Raw genomic sequence first — 18,589 nt, forward strand, 5'->3', positions numbered from 1 at the left:
AGTATTTTTAATGGTAAAATAATTACCATTTTTAGACTCCCAGAATATCATAAAAACGATGTTATAATTTTGGAACGAAGTTCTTTTATGCGGCTCACAATAAAGTGAAATGGTCGAAATTGTCGCATAACGAAAAAGCGTTATGCCTACTCTAAAAGACCTCTCTTTCTCTTTATTATTGTTTTTTCTATTTTATACGGCTGATATGTGAAAAGTGAAATTACTTTAAAAATGATAAAGCATATATTCAAACTGTAAAATAATACTCAGAATAAGAGTCATGGATAAGAGTATAATGGTTTTGAAGTTTTATAAAATTTGATAATATCGTTATATTTCTGGCGGCAAAAATGGGTACAACGTTGTAATGGCAATATCTTTCTTAATAACAACACATCGTAAGTCATAGATGGCGCTCCAAGTAATAACAATGATCGTTTTTTTTTGCGTTTTGGTCCTTTGCAGAAATTTAAACTATTTTCTATAATGAAAACTTTTTACTTATAAAAAGTTGCATTATTTTTTCATCAAACTATCAAAATTAATTAATATTAAATAAATATGTAAAGTAAAATTAACTTATAATTTGTTATTTTATATTTAAATTTGAATAAATTACTATTTAGATTAAAAAAGAGAGTATATAAAGTATAAGAGTATGTATAAGAGTATATAAAGTAATAAAGGAGGACTGCTTCTGGGGTGGTAAAAATACAGTAATATAATCAATAAAATCATTTTAAAACATGTTTTGAGTTGAAAATATATAGCAAAAAACTTCGTTCCTGACGGGGTCCTCCGACCACACAATTTTTTTATTAACAATAGTATTTTCATATTTTAGCGTCCTTGTCATATGAGTTATTCGAATAACAGTAACAGCCTGGCCTGGTATAAGGCCTCCTCTCCCTTTTGAAAAGAAGGTTTGGAGCTTATTCCATCACGCTGCTCCAATGCGAGTTGGTAGAATACACATGCAGAATTTCAATGAAATTAGACACATGCAGGTTTCCTCACGATGTTTTCCTTCACCGTCAAGCACAAGCTGAATTATAAACACAAATTATTCGAATAAGTATAATCTAATTTACGCATTATATATAAATACATCTGCATTTAAATTCGATTTTAATATTAATATTTGTGAACATTGGAACGTCAAAGCGCACCTTTGTATTCGATCGACATTCTTATAATATATTCTTTATAAAATAATATATTAAAATTGTGAGGCTTGACGATCGAGTAAGTATATAATAACTGATAAATATCCCCATGGTGGGCGAAAGATTGAGTTGGAGGAGGAAGAGGGGAATTTTTGTTTCATTGTTAGTCTTTCTATCTGCACAAGCTTATGTTGGGGGAATTGCCCGACTATGTGGAAAGTGTCTGTTTGTGATTAATAGACTTCGACACTCTTTGACCAAATACTTACCATGGAAGTTGGTACATATATGTATGTATTTTTTCATGAAGAAGCTTTTTATACTATCTACTTTGTTGTTACTCGACGCTAGATCGCGCTGCCTGTCAAGTCTATAACTCTAGTAATTCCGATGACCTCTTGATTGATGATCACTCTGTATCTGGAAGGCACTTTCTAATATCATTTCATCATATCACCTCTCCGCCACCGCTGTCTTGTACCTTTTCTTTTCATGGCACGTATGCTATGCTATAATATAATTGTTGCTATAAATTATTTTAATAATATGAAAAATATATTTATAATATTAATGAAACCTATTGTAATTTCATATTGATTGGCTTTCTTTAATTATAAATTCTTTGAATAACCATCAATTATGATGCTTCACATCTGACAGGGGTAAAAGCCCGCTTGATCTTGATTTCCCAAAAATCCTTATTAGCGAATTTCTAGTGAAATAAAGAAAGCTGCTAGCCTAATTTTGAGTATGTAGGGTGATGAGGGTGAATAGTTCCAGAGTTATTGATTATCTTCTTATGACACCCCCTCACGTTTTGCTTAATTCACACATTGATAGCCGATTTTTAAAAAAACTAAATTTTAGATAATTGAATGCTTAAGTAACTTAAGAGAACTTCTTCCTTCCTTTGCAGTTTTGTAATTTAATCCGTAGCTTAAAACCGGGAATTTTGCCGATAACGCTTCCGCAACCCGCAAGAGTTTATTTCCGCAAAACCCGCTCTTAGCGGATCTCAGCAAACGAAACATGCTTTCAAAATGACATCTAAAATATTTTATATACATAACTTTTATATACACGATCATAGTATTATTAATGAAACGATAATGCATAAGATTAAGCTAGTTTCTATATATAAAAAGGCAAAGAAAAACTTAGTTTGTCAACCGATTTTTTAATAAAAGTATTTATATATTTGGTATCGATTGACGAATGTTATCAATAAATAATTAAAGTAAGAGGAGATACATAAAGTTAGTATTCGTTGATTTCCATGCAGGATAAATAATAATTTTATTGTTTTTACGATGACGAGACAACGATTCGACTTTAAAATGACGATTCGAAAGTACTCGCAAGATCCTACGTGAATAAAGTATATTTTGATTTGAATGTTCGCTTTTTATGATTTCTACAAATTTAAAATAATGATTATGACCGAATTTCGAATGCTAGGCACACTAATATAATATAAATAAATATTTTATTAATTCTATGTAGGTTAAATGTAGCATAAGTTTTGCCTTTGAACATCTACAAGTTAACCTAAAATTAACTAGTGTATCATTTTGTATAATAATTTCTTGTATAATAGTTCATCAGCTGTAACTATATTATTTAGAAGTTGGATAGTTTGACTGCACAGAGTTGTAGTTCTCCAAAACTTTAGTAATACACGAACACGACTTGGTGTTCGCTCAGTTTTCCTAATTTTGTGTGTTAACTCAATTCCATTGTGTAGTTCGGATATATAAAGTGAGCGCGTGCATGCATTTAAGTGTTATCAAATTCATACAAAATTATGTCCAACGACAACAATTTTATCACATTGAGGGTATTTTAATAATTCATACCTCATTCAAAATGTATAAATTAAATGTATTTAAGAAATTGGTTCACACCAAACACAAGTATAAAAGAAGTAATATTGAAATATGTAGCCAATAGTCATAATTTATCTGTTTTGTTTTGAATACAGACTAAAAAAATAACAAACAATAAATCTGTTTTTATAATATATGGTATTTGGATGTTTCGCGAGAATTTCAGCGACAGTAACCGTCTATTATCAAGTGAATCATTTGAGTTTCTAAAAATTAAAAAAATACTTAATATAAATATATATAAAATTCACTCTCCACAAGTTTGAGGCTGCAAAACTCGAAAAACTCGATCGATTGACATGAAATTTTGACACGGCGTTAGATTTCAATACGCGCGTGTAAAATAAAACCTGTCAAGTACACGTACACCTGCCGAGTGTAATTTCTGTGTATTATATTTTCCCACAAACGCAAATCACTTAATGACATCCATAAAGTAATAATAATGTTTAAAGTTGTGACTAATAAATGCGAACCATGTAATGTAACCATGTCAACACAAAATCACTGTGTCTCATACACAAGGAAGGAATATGCTCTAAATGGCATCAACAATAATGACACTATTTGAACAAAGAAGTTCAGAAGATAATGGCAAAAGCAAAACTCCAAAACGCAGTGACATTGAATTCGATAATCGTTGGGTTTTATATATTCACCATTTTTATCGAATATTTTTAAAGGTCATTTGTAGGTCGGAGTATTGCATTTTAAAGGCTTAATGCACAAAACGTATTACAATGCTTTGATTTTTAAGAAGTAATTTAAATGAAACATCTTAACACCAAATTGGTTTATATATGTTAGTGGCATCTTGAAAATGTACAAAGATTGTATTTTACGAAATAAAACATATAGGGTTTTCGAGAACTTTAATGTATACAGACATTACGATTTATGAAACTTCAATTCAATTATTGTAGACAATTTTTATTGTGTCTTAAAGTGTAAACTGAGCCTTAGCATATTGTTATATGATCAGTATATTTTCTGCGTTCTCTCTAACACATTAGCACAGTGGCCAACTTTGGAGAAGATTTATTGAGAGTACAGTTTTTATTTCTTTTCTTTCTCTTCCACAGCAACTGCTATTGCGATTTGTGGCAAGACTTTCTAAAAAAGAAACTTTATAAGGATAATTATTATACACAGTGTTTTTATTTAAACAGGTGTTAATAATTGCAAAAATATCCTAAGCATCATATCATTGCCACGTCAGCAAAATATAATGTGACTAATGGGATTTGCCATATTGTAATATTTTTTTTGCTTATGTTATATACACTTTGTTGCTTATGTTGTCGTAAGTTCTATATATTCTTTATTACATTTTACTAAAATACTCTAAAAATACTCTACTGTAGTGTATACGATTTATAATACTTCTTTGTTACGAATAAATTATGACTGAAGTTCAACTCAAGCAAGAAAACAATGTATAATTGCTGTCTCTAGCGTCTTTAGTTTTGCAACCTTAAATATATTCATTTAAAGACAATTCAACTAGAATTGTATAGAATTATTAATGTTATGAGCACAAGAGATCTGTTGTGTACTGGAATTGTATGTCATATATAAGCTCATCAGTTAAATTAATTAATGACGTGTATCATGACAGTAAATTATTAAATAGTTTTAAAGTTATGCTATTTTCAATATTTGAAATGTATTTTATTTTCGTTAATGCCATTATAAACGTACGTTTCATATAGTTAGTATTCTTTGGCTTCTCTAAAAACAACTTACCGTGCAAAACTAGTTCGAGAAGACTTAAATCATTTTCGTCGCTTTCTCCTTAACAGTTTTACGGCACTTGGCGATCGGTCGCTTGCCAAAACATTGTAACGGCTACGCACCGTATATTACACTTATTATCTAGCTATCCCAGTAAATAATGTGATAAATCTTAACCCCCATTCCAAAAGATTTAGAATAAAAATTATCTTGTAACCATTTGGTCCTAAATTTAAAATTATATTGATAAAATCGCTGGTAGAATTCCAGCCCTAGGTTTCATATTAATGTGTTTATATGCTAGTTTTTAATGAATATTTATCAAGGCTGGAATTTAAATAGTTTGATTACTGTAAATGCACCTTTACTTTTGATTCCAATATTTTCTTTAATAATAAAAATATGATTTAAAAAATTATATTATAAAATTAAATAATATAATATAATTTATAAAACTAATAATATAATATCAATTTGTTTTTAAAACAATTTATTTTAAAGGTTCATCCACGTTTAAAATAAATTGTTTCCATTGTCCACTAAATTCAATACCATAGGCCGACCCAGTTCTATTAGAATGTTCTCGTTTTAGGCAGCTGTCAGCGACAATCGCTTTTACTAGAGCTGAATTAAAGTTTTACCTCTTTTATTCGAGCAGTTAGTGGTACAATAGAAGTTGTTAAAACCTTTTGTGACGTACTTATTTTAATTCATTCACGGCAAGAACTGTTTGAAAAACCATTTTATTCGCTTCGGGTATTTTAGTACGGTAGGAAATTACTTTATATTATATATTAGTGACTGAGACACGATTATATAATGTCATTCACATTGTGACACATGACATTTTGGTCTTATTATTCTAAGAGATTTAAATCGAGTGATTTATTAATATTGTTAATATACTCTTTTTTTGCTTCTATTGCTAGTTCAACTCGAGCTCAGATATATAAAAAAAAATTTATACAATAAAATTCTGCAAACTATATATATTTGGCAAAGAATGCATTGAAAACGTCTGTATATATTTATATACATTTAAAACATTAAAATACTATAATAAAAGCGTAGCAATAGTATTTGTTCATTGTCAAGGAAGAAATAATAAGAAATAGTTCTTACCAAAAGACACTACCGTGTGTGGTACGGTTTTTCTTTAGGGAATTGAATCCAATCTGTGCTAGTTGAAAGGCTTAATTTATTTAACACAATGACGTTTCAGCAGTTCTTATAAGATCCTTCTTGGATGTAGTATATTCTATACTTAAATTAGATATTATCAGAACTTAATCGTGTATAAATACATTATTATCCAGATTAAAATGCAAATTATAACGAACAAATCCTCGTAGATGCACGTGACACAAGTCTTTGTCTGATAATTAGTGGAACGATGTTAACGAACCACTTGTTACCGGGACCGGACTATAATCCCCAGGGCTTAAGTTATATTTTATTTACGAAATAAATATATTTATTTCTACTTTTATTAAATAAAAACTCTGCTATATTTCTGGTATCCAACGTCACTGATAGGTGAGCTTTTAAATGATTAATATATTATTGTTGCTTCATTTTACTTACATAATTATCCTTTAAATTTATTTTATATTTTATTTATTTCCTTTATCTTTTATCGTTCCTTGGTAGTTAAAATTTGAAATGTTGATATCATTAATACTATTTATATAATATCATTCATGAACGCCTTAAGTTTTGTTGTCTATGTTTGTCTGGGATGGATGATAGGGATTTGACAAATTTCAACGCCAAATATTTTGTTATCGATAGTGATAAATAGTATCGATAGTGATAGTTATAAATATTTGGTTATCGATATTTTCACCATATATAATGTAATATTAGTAGTTTCAATTAATTTACTTAATTCGAATGAAATTCGACCAAATTTTGTTTGTTATCTTTTGATAATTACAAGTATTATCCCCGACGTACTCGTAGTAAAATCAATATCTGTTTTAGATTATATTCCGATACAGACAAAATATTTTGTTCAAAAGCGATTTCATTAAGTACGCTTACAATAATATGGTTCATAACAACGTAGTCTAAAATATTTTTTCAAAAACAATATAAATTTATTTTAATATGGCAATTATTGTTTGAAAATATAATAGGTTATTTTTAGGATTAAGCCGAGACGATAAAATGGTAGAAACGCGTAAATTTTAATTGAAGATTATAGGTTCGAGCCAAGTGAACTTTCATATGCTTAATTTTATTTATAATTCATCGTGTATGAAAATCTGTCACACGAGTATCTAACTTGGTAGAATAAGCTACAATAAGCAACAAACTCTCCCATCAAATAGGAGAGGATGTCTTAGTCCAGCAAAGGGATATTTCCTGGCTATAATTTAATAGTCCTTCATTTATTCTTCAGGATTATTCTGGGTTTGATCAGATTGATTGTGTAAATGTTTATCGAGGCGCAATATACTCGCTGATCGTATTCAAATATCCCGAGTTTCTCTCTTAAAATTAAATCATTGAAACTTTGTTTGATATTTACATTATTAAATACTTAACCCGTACAATTGTTTTTCATGAAAATTTTGTTTCAAAACACAAGTCTTAAATGGATATGTACATATATTTAAATTTTGTATTTACATAACTTGTTATTTACATTAAGTTTCAATTGATTTTGAAACAATTGTTTTTTGGTTTTTACGGTTTTTTAAATTTAAATTGTAAAATACAAGTTTCCGCTTGCGGCTCGAGCCGCGTTTGAAAGGAAGATGTACTCCATGTCCTTTTCTATACCCCTTACAATATATTTTACAAAATGTCATGCTGATCGGTTGAGTAGCTAAGATGTGAAAGCGTAGCAAACAAACTAACTCACTTATTAGTAAGTGTAAGTAACTCATATTAGTAAGGATATACTTTAAATAGTTATATTGCAGTGTTTGATTTGATGTTTTTTTTCTTCTCTTTTCTTCAATCTTTATATCAAATACCATTTTTGTTCTTATTATGTGTTATTTATTAAATCATAATTGTTTTATATAGAAATGAATAAAAAAAATCTTTGTTTTTTTTTGTTTATCGTATTATCAAAACTAATATGACATGGCCAAAAACAGGTGTAAATAAAATAAAAATATTAAAAATAGACTAGCGATTCTTTTTGAAATCGTGCCTGTCTTTTATAGAAACATAAATATATAATTTATATAAGTGTAAGTTGTCAGAAATTGACACGAAACTTTATTTTATACTTTTGCTTGAAATATGAGTTAGTGCACGGGAATAATTGTACTCTATAGTTACAATTATCCTTGAACAATTTGACTTTAGAAACTTAGAAACACATTATTCATTAAAAAAAATTAGGCTGATTTTTGGGTGTTTAAATAAAAATAATAAAATTCACATGAATAATCAAAATTATCTCGTTGAACATATTGCAGCTGCATTTTCTCTTCCCTCATTAAAACGATAAAATGCGAGCGCTTTCCTTCGGCGGTTCTTAATTTTATTCATGCGGCGTCGGGAACTGAAAGTTACAAATAAAACCCACGAATTAAACCATCACAAGTTTTATTGTTAATATTAATTATTATTTATTATTATTGTTAATTATTACCTTCTCCTCAAAAAGGGAGAGGAGGCCTTAGCCCAGCAGTGGGACATTCACAGGCTGTTACTATTACTATTACTATTTAAGTTTAATTGTTGTGTTTTATACGAAATTGAAAGTGTTCAATGTAAATTCCTTTTATAAATATTATAATTTACGCTTTTTATTGCTTACATATTAACGATTTTACTGTTATGCGTTAAAAGAAAGAGATTTGTCCATGATTACATAAAGTGTTTTCGCCAAAAGTTGTGTAAAGTGAGTTTGTTTTTTACGGTTTCGCCTCTTAACTATTTAATAGATAATGGGTTCAGAAAAAGACACAGTGTACCTAACATCTACCACTTGAACGCGTGTTAAACCTTAGGCGGGCACTAGTATATTTTAAATAAATTTAATGATTAAAACATTATAATTTGTGTTTTTATTCCTGCATTGTAAATATGCTTTACGTGTATGTGTTACCTTGGTTAGGAAATTTATTTTGATACGAGACAGGAAAAAATTGATGATTTTTGTGGGCGCACCGACAATGTATGGAAGCGCTTCTGGAGCATATAAGGATCTAATGATAGGTGAGTCTGACTATACCTTAAGCATACAATCATGTCACGTGTGCATTTTCCTCATCCTCACATATGGTGAATATATTTAGTCTTTGACCAGACGACCGACACCGAGGATGAAGCGCAGTAGTCTATGAGTCAAAACTTCAGCGAGGAAGCTGATTTTAATATCTTCCCCTGAGTATAGACCTGTCACAAGCACGACACATGAAATAAAAATGAAATAAATAATATAATATCTCAAATAAATTTTCCATTTCATGTTTACAAGAGATTACAAAAATATAAGAAATATTGCGAAGTGGATGATATAAAGACGCGATAATCAGGGTATATTGCTGTCTGTTGTCGGCATTCTTGGTTTTCAGAGGCATTCACAACTTGTAAGCGGTAAAACGGAGTCTAAGACTAGATTAGTCCGACTTTTACAACGCAGAAATTCTATTAAAAACCACATAAATAGTTATTGTTATTTGTAAATATATGTAATGAATAGTAAGTAGTGCAGCTATGAAATATAATTAAAAAATATATATTTATTAAGGTCATTTAGAGCAGTCGTAGCAACGATGAACATGATGAAGTTATGAAGCTGTAATCATTAAGCAATGCTCAATAGTATAATGGTATTATTATATACACCACAAAAAAGCAGTCACTTGCACATAGACGACTATGACTAAGAGATGACGGATAAGCAAGGACTCCTTATTATCTTAGCAGCGGGATTCGAATCAATTATATATATATATATTTATTTATTTATATACAACAGCTCCATTTATACTATAATTCAATTATGTATAATAAATGTAGCTTTATTAATAAACTTTAATTTTTCTTAAACTTTATCTATCAATTTATTAGAACTCTTGTAAAACTAAGTTACAGCACTAGTTTGAAAACTTTGATGAAACAAAATAAGTACATTCAATTAAAACTAAAATGATTACCCGATACCCAACTTCAATAAAGTTATCGATTTTCACTAATTGGGAACGTGTTTTAGTAAAATTAAAACTTCGCGGATTAATACAAGTAAGCTAGAAACAAAGGATTATTTTTTATTGAAAACGTACAAAATTTTAACGATGATTTTTCAGTACGCATTTTTTTTGCATGTTTTACTCCATCTTCATTGAAAAGAATAATTTTAATTTACATAATTTTAACAGAATATTTGTACTTAAACATTAATTTGACAATTTGCATTTGTAAAACAAATTTATTCCCGCTATTAGAGAGCGGAGGAATTTATTTATCATTGCCATAATACTCATTCTTAAAACGCAGCAACACTTTTATTTGTTTTAGCTGCGAGATCGTTATAATGAGTGTCGTTAATTCTGCGAGCGGCGATTTTATGGAACAATCAGCGTAGACACTCGAATACGAAAAAAAATTATTTTAAAGTAATTATTCTTAAGGCAGAATTTGTCGGTGTCTAGAACTTATGAGCGTTAACCGATCCAAATCCTATCGAGAAAGGAAAATATCGTAGGGAAACCAGCATACGTCAAATTAAATTGACATACAACACGCATTGGAGTAGTGTGTTGGAATAAACTCTTAACTTTCAGCCAGGAAACTTAAGTCCAGTTGTGGGACAACCACTAGCTGTTACTTTTTAATTTATAGGCACGCTGACGTCAAGGTCAAATTTGAGTGCGTATATATCATTTCTATCGTAAAAAAAGCAATTCTGTCGCTCTGACTTGAAAAGTTCTTTGCATATTATTAAATGGTATGACATTATAAATAATTGTAATTATGAATAATTTAAATTTATATATTATATTTGCAGTAAAAGCGAATATTAAGTTTCCGTAACAGCCTGTGAATGTCCCACTGCTGGGCTAAAGGCCTCCTCTCCACTTTTTGAGGAGAAGGTTTGAAGCTTATTCCACCACGCTGCTCCAATGCGGGTTGGTGGAATGCACATGTGGCAGAATTTCAGTGAAATTAGACACATGCAGGTTTCCTCACGATGTTTTCCTTCACCGTAAAGCACAAGATGAATTATAATCACAAATTAAGCACATGAAAATTCAGTGGTGCTTGCCCGGGTTTGAACCCACGATCATCGGTTAAGATTCACGCGTTCATACCACTGGGCCATCTCGGCTTAGTAAGTTTACCTATTAGTATTGCTTATTAAGACGAGTGGATAAGGCTTGATCCTTAGCTTTCTTTCTCCAATCCCTGCCCACTGCTTTACGAATATCATCATTGCATGTAGCTACAGGGTCAATGGAGGTCCCATTACGTTAGTTGACACGTGGTCTTAACAAAAGCCAATCTGCTCCACCAGCCATTGGTTACGGCATATGTGGTCTGCCCACTGCCACTTCTGCCTGCTAATTTGCTGAGCTATGTCGGTAACCTTAGATCCCTGACAAATAACTTCGTACCGAATTCGATCCCTAAGAGGAAATCCGAGCAAAGGGACGTTACCACTCACCAAGCAGCTTGTCCACCAGTTCAAGGCCACTTAGCGAGGTATGGAGAAAGCTATGCTTGGAGTTTCTTTTGACGACTGTAGCGAACATTCATTACCCAACACGGATTAAAAACAGCCCAATCTCCGAATACCATATCATATTAAACATAATCTGTGCCGATTACTGGTCGACATAAATGTTACTCCTAACAAAGAATCATAGTCAAGTCATTTTCACTATTACACTATTTTATTCAAAGATTCTGGGTCAAGACTGTCTTAACTAGAGGCTGCACTTACGCTCGGACTTCGGCCGTTATTACGTTTGCAGAGTAGAGTAATATCGAAAAACAAGGGGCTTAGCACTTTCTCTATTTTAATTTTGCTATCGGAAAAAAGAACGAGCGTTGTTTCTCACAAAGTCCGCATTCAGGATAAGTGGTACAATTAAAGCATTCGCAGCTAGGTACTTATTAAATTATTTAAAGTGACCATTATAAAATATGGAATATTTACGGTGAATTATTTACGTGTGATGTTGTTCTCACTAAATTCAACTGTGCATGATATCTTTTACATATGTATATATATATTTCGCACAAGTCGTTTGTTCTAACACTGATCTTTCAGTCTCAACTAATAAGAGTTTGAGTAACACGAAGCCACACCGAGTATTTTTCTGTGGTTATAGTGAAGTTATAGGGAAATCATTTGGCTTGAACAGTGCAAAGAAAATGTTTGAAAATACCGAGAAAGGATGTTGTAAATTAACCGTTGCATTTCTGAGGTATATCCGACCGCAGGAGTGTGTGGTGGAATGGGTAAAATCATTTTATTAACTGTGAATTTCCAATTGCATCCAACGCATAATTATTTTTAATTTCCTTTTTAGTAAAAAAGTATTTTTTACAAATAATTTAGTATGTCGACAAATATTACATATATTTTAATTGACATTTGCAGCATTATTATTATAGTATTTACGCCTTTATCTATAAATGCTGTTTAATGGGTGATTTGTTGGCAGAAAACCCTATTCCTTATATTCTTTCGAATGTTAAATAATGATGACAGAAAGTAAGAAATCAGCTTTAAACTTTATACTCGTTATATATCGTTATAATTTATACGTCCAGTTGTTATTTTCCATTGATAGAGTTTTCCATTGATAGCTATGTTATCTATTTTTTGAAGATTATCCGAAAGTTTGTGAAATTGTGAGATATTTTCTTGTGTAACGTTCGAGTTAGCGCGAGTGTGTGTGTATATGTATATATGAATAATAAGTCATACGGTGATTTTTTTAAATCAATATCCCTCATAAAATACAATTTGTGTCTGTGGTTATGTGAATGTGTTTGAAATCAAGAGCTTTTTTTCAGTGTCCGACACAGGAGGGTTCGTCTCAGTGTGGGTGACAATTCGTTTGTAACACAACTTACAGTCTGACTTATATAGCTTACATGTATATAAGCGGGGAATCCTGGACGGAGGGTCTTCGTTTGAATGTGTACACTTCCGAAAAGTGCAAATAGATATCACTTTTAATTTATTTTGCGATCCGACCCCTACTCGAATCGACTTTTTGGGCTTACTTGTATACGAAACCTATTATGTACATTCCTATCTAATCCTGTATTCGTTTGCAATGTATTTTTCTATAACATTACTTTTCTAAAAATACATATTTACATGGTAAATTAATAAATGAGGCTAATATTATAAATTCATAAGTAAGTCTTTCTGTCTCTTAAATTTTCAGAATTAACTTGAATCAGGAAATTTGTCATACCTTGATGCCTGTACAATAAGCTTGTAAATTACGCAATATCCGGGAAAAATAGTTTTGACACGTAGAAGTTCCACAGAATATTGTACAACAATAAATGTAAAAAAAAATTAAAGAACGGTATTAGTGTTAAGTATATTAACCATATCGGATAATTTAAAAATCTATTTTTACGAAAATAAAATTAAGAGTATATATATACTATATATTTGACTTTGACATAAATAATGATTTTTAAATAGCAAATAAAAAATCACTTATTAAGAAGTTATTATCAATGTCGTAAAAAATACGATTAAGGATCAAAGATAAGTTGATACGAGAGTTTATTGGCAACATCGTCTCCCCAGATGATAGAAAAAAAATTCAATTACAGATGCTCGCCGAACTGGAACGCTCAACTTTAAGCTATTTATACACGATATTTTTTTGACAAATTAAACATGTATAATTAAAAGATTTTTATATATCTTAAACAGTTATGCAATTTTAAGCGAGTTCTACGCGCAATAACAAAAATAAACCAATTTGTTTCACATTTAAGTTAAATAATGGCTGTGCTCTACTGCTTAATCTGTTGAGATTAAATAAAAAAAAAATTAGTCCCACCCAAACGATTGTAGTTTTGTCGCTGTCTACTACATACCAATTATAATGTATACTATATACAATATCAATTTGAATTCGTTTTGTAAATGGATTATATTAAGTTTTTTTTTTTAATAAATTATTTTATTTTTTATTAGTTATTCTAACGTTAAAGAAGAAATACTCTGTAGTCCTGATTGATTGATGATTAGAATCAGTGTGCTTAGTGCGAGTTTTTTTACTTATTCGATAGCGTTGATGATAACTGCGATTTTTATGGAATGAAAACAGCGCCGTCTAGTGACTATATTTGGATATTCCATACAAATTACAGTTAAAGTCTGTAGAACAAGTAAAAAACTCGCACGAGGCACAGAGTATGATCACTTGAACAAGGAACCTAACGTCTTAGATCCCATGTGATGTTATAGATGGTATAAGAATTTGTTTGTACTTCTTGCAAAATTATAATAATTGTCTATGGAAGAAGGTCCACTTACTATTATGCTCGTCTCTATACGTAAATAGAATAAAAAAAACTTTTTTGTTTGGGGTGTCCAAATCTGACGAAGTTTTCTTATTTGTCTGATTCGGAATCAGGCTAGGACTAAGCTTAACTAAGGGTAATCTGAATGGATATGATACACCAAATAATAATACACTCTTCTGATATAAAAGAACAGTTTTATCATTTATTTTAAAATATGATTTTATATACTTGAGATATTTATGTTAAATAGATAAATGATTTAGATAGTATTACATATTACTATTATTGGCCTTACAGGCTTACTTATAAACGATATTAAGCGAATGATTAGCTAAACAATTCTGTCTTCTATTCGGATGTCAAATCTATAATGTCAAAAAGAGTGAAATCAGTGTTTAACTAAACACGCGCGTCTATATAACTTTAAACATATTTGAAACAATGCCATTTTAAATATTGTGATGATTTTAAAGACGGTATTAAGTAGTATGTCCAGAGAGTAATCTTAAAATTTAAAGATTTTGAAATAATTTTGACACCTTGTGAGATTAATGAAATGTTTTTGTTGGGATTTTGTGAGTGAAATAAGTTATAATAAGTGCTTAATAAACATATGAAATATATTTAATGATTACGTCGATATTATCGTACTAATATTATAAGCCTGAAGAGTGGTTTGTTTTGATTTAAATACGCCAATCTTAGAAACTATATATCGGTTCAATACGAAAAATATTTTTGCGCTACATAATCAAAGTGGTGAAGCGGTAACGTTTAACGAAAGCTAAATTGCGCTACTTTTTTAAATTTAATATTGAAAGCATCTGCCGGCATTTTTTTCCTACAGGTCACCCTTGCCAATATACATTGTAAGTGTTTCATTTCATAGACCGACAATGCCCTGCTTTGTATAGGAAATAAGATGTTGTGTGCTCTGTGTCTGTAATTACATTGGGCCGTTCACCCTTCAAACCGGAACACAGTTATACAAAGTATTGATGTTTGGAGATAAAATAATTAATGAATGGGTGGCTGGCTACTGAGACAGAGTTGCATGTAGCCCTCCGTACAATGAAAGTAAAGTATCCTTGAAATTCAATCATGCGTTTTAAGCCTTAATCGAAATCTAGTGTTTAAGCTTACACACGATAATGGAATTGACGCTATGTACATAATAGAAGTCCCCGATAGTCAATAGCGTGTGACATGTAACATGACGTCATAAATACACATCAGCTAACGTCACTTGTTACATGACATCGTGCCCCGTCATGTCGCGCCACGTCACCGCCACGCGTTGTTGACTCGATATTGCCATGGTTTGATGAGCTACCCTTTAAGATGGACCTACATACTAATTTCGTGATAATTAGTAATATTTTTGTTTAAACTATGGTTGGGTTTTCAGCTTCGTATGTTTTACACACGCCTGATGGATATAAGGCCTGCGTCGGGGTTACGATGGACAGATGACGCAGCTAGACGTATAGATACTTCCAGAGATGAAGAGCCGAGATGACCAATTGGTTAGAACGTGTGAATCACGTAACCAAATATAGTTTATGTGATCAACCACGGACAAGCACTGCTAAATTTTCAGTGTCAGATTAAGAACTGTACTTACAAAGCTTGCGTGTAGATGAAACCTTCGCGAGGAAACCTGCATATTTTGGATGAAAATCTGCTACGTGTGTATCCAACAACTCAAATTAGAGCAGTGTGGTGTAATAAGCTATTCCTTGAAAAATTCAATTTATGAATACATTAAAGCCTTAAACATATGCAAATATAAATTAAAAAGAGCTACTGTACAAATCATGGGCGTTTAGAATGATGGCAAGAATGCTTTTCTTAAAAAATATTTAATAGTATAGTATAGTAACAGCCTGTAAATGTCCCACTGCTGGGCTAAGGCCTCCTCTCCTTTTTTTGAGGAGAAGGTTTGGAGCTTATTCCACCACGCTGCTCCAATGCGGGTTGGTGGAATACACATGTGGCAGAATTTCGATGAAATTAGACACATGCAGGTTTCCTCACGATGTTTTCCTTCACCGAAAAGCACGAGATGAATTATAAACAGAAATTAAGCACATGAAAATTCAGAGGTGCTTGCCCGGGTTTGAACCCACGTTCATCGGTATTAAAAATATTTATCATTCATCAATGCAATCTTAACGCAAACTTTTTTTCACACCATCAATAAAAAGTCAGTATTTGCATTTAGTAAAGAAAAATGTCACTGAAATATATTTTATACTTATAAATACAAATGTTTGTATAAAATACTATTTCAAGCTACACTTTATAAATATACTAAAATTCGCATAACGATCGAGTTCAATGAACTTTTTGTGGTGTCTGGTTATTTTAATAAACGAACTTCCTATGTATTTGACAAAATTTTATTGTAAGCGATGTGACAATAAATAAATGCATTTTTCGGTATTTTTTCTTAAATTCGATAAAAATATATTTAATACTAATTCATTATTGTTTCATTATATAACAGGACTACAGAAATTTGTATTTCTACACAGTTAAACCATAATTAGTGACTGGGCTTTTTTAATTGTGTGATATTTGTACTTAGTTAAAAAAATATTCGCATTATAATATTTGACTTACATAAAGACTATGAATATAATTAAATACATAATTCTTCCATACGTGGGTATGTTAATGAACTCCTAAAATTTGAGTGATTCCCGGGATGGTAAGATTGGTCTCGATAAGTGGCGACGCGATCGGGATTTAACAAACAAATTTAAAAAAAAAACATTATTTCATCCCTACGAAGTTGGAACGTGCTATTAGTATGTAATAAATACTTATTTTACATAAATATTGCGTTCAATGAAAAAAATAAAATTATGATATTATCAATGGATATACATTTTTTAAGAGCACTCGATACTAATGATGCAGCTCATTTCGTTTAAAAAGAATTTCTTTTACTTTGAAGGATCTTTGTTATATTATTGAAAATTGTGAGAGAAACGCTAGTTGGTTTGTTATCGAAGTTAACAAGGAACTGAGAATTATATTGCTACGATCGAAACGCCTGGAGCATAGCGGTTTAGTATCGGGCATTGTAAGAAAATTTTATTAAAGTTATTAAAAACTATTTTGCAAATTACTTTAACAAAAATATAGTCCTTTACGTTCATTTAATATATACATTTTTTGGAATTTCTTATAAATAATGCTGAAAGCAAAATAATTTTTTTCCCGGTGGTAGGGCTTTGCGAAAGCCTGTCTGGGTGGGTACCACCAACTCATCAAATATTCTGCCACTAAACAGTAATACTTAGTATTGCGTTTCGGTTTGAAGGCTGAATGTGCCAGTGTAATTGCAAGCATCTTAGTTCATCTTAGTTCTCAAGGTGGCGCATTATCGATGTGAGAAATGCTTATAGTTTTTTACATCGCCAATGTCTATGGGCGGTGGTGACCACTTACCATCAGGTGGCCCATTTACTCGTCTACCTACCTGTAACAAAAATAATAATAAAAAAACCATTGATTTCAATAAATAAAATATACTGATGTTTTATTTGCCAAGTAATAAAGAGAACAGAAATCTTGTTGTATACTATATGCATTTATGAATATGAAACAAGTGATAAGAAATGTATTAATGCTTTGCTTTTTGACGTAGATGAATAATTTGTATATACTTTAGTTTTCAGAGAACATAGTTATAAATTTAATGTAAATAATTGTTTATATTTTTATTAGTAACTGTTATTTTTAATAAATTACATAATATGAACTATATATGGTTAATCCTTTTAAATATGCGATCTAACCTAACTTAACACTCTCTAACTTTAATCATAGCGTATAAAGTTCTGCGTGAATCGTAGTCTTAAGCTCTTTACCAGCTCTTACCTACCTACCTACCTTATCTACCTTAGTCAAAGTATGTAACTTAGCCATTTTGCTGATAGATCTTTGAGTAACGAAGACAATGGACAACGGGCTTCTAAGAGCAAATAAGACGCTAGAGAGAGTACGACTTTACATAAATTTTTTTTAGTAGGTATTCATTTTGTAGCAAGTTACTTAATAACTAGCTACATTGTAATACAAAGAAGATAGAAAATGTTTAAGATTCTCAAAACTAGCATGTAATTTTGTTAAGAATAACACTAATAATAAAAAGAATCGAATTAAAGTTTACTCGTTTCAAATTAAAACGTATTTGAAAAATTGTTTTTGCATCATATTGATAAACATTTTCCGATGATTTAAAAATCTATACACAAATATCATAACGAAACACTCATATTGTACTAATTGGTATTCAATGTTCGTTAAGAA

The sequence above is a fragment of the Nymphalis io genome, chromosome Z (assembly GCF_905147045.1).
Source record: "Nymphalis io chromosome Z, ilAglIoxx1.1, whole genome shotgun sequence".
Lineage (NCBI taxonomy): Eukaryota > Metazoa > Arthropoda > Insecta > Lepidoptera > Nymphalidae > Nymphalis > Nymphalis io.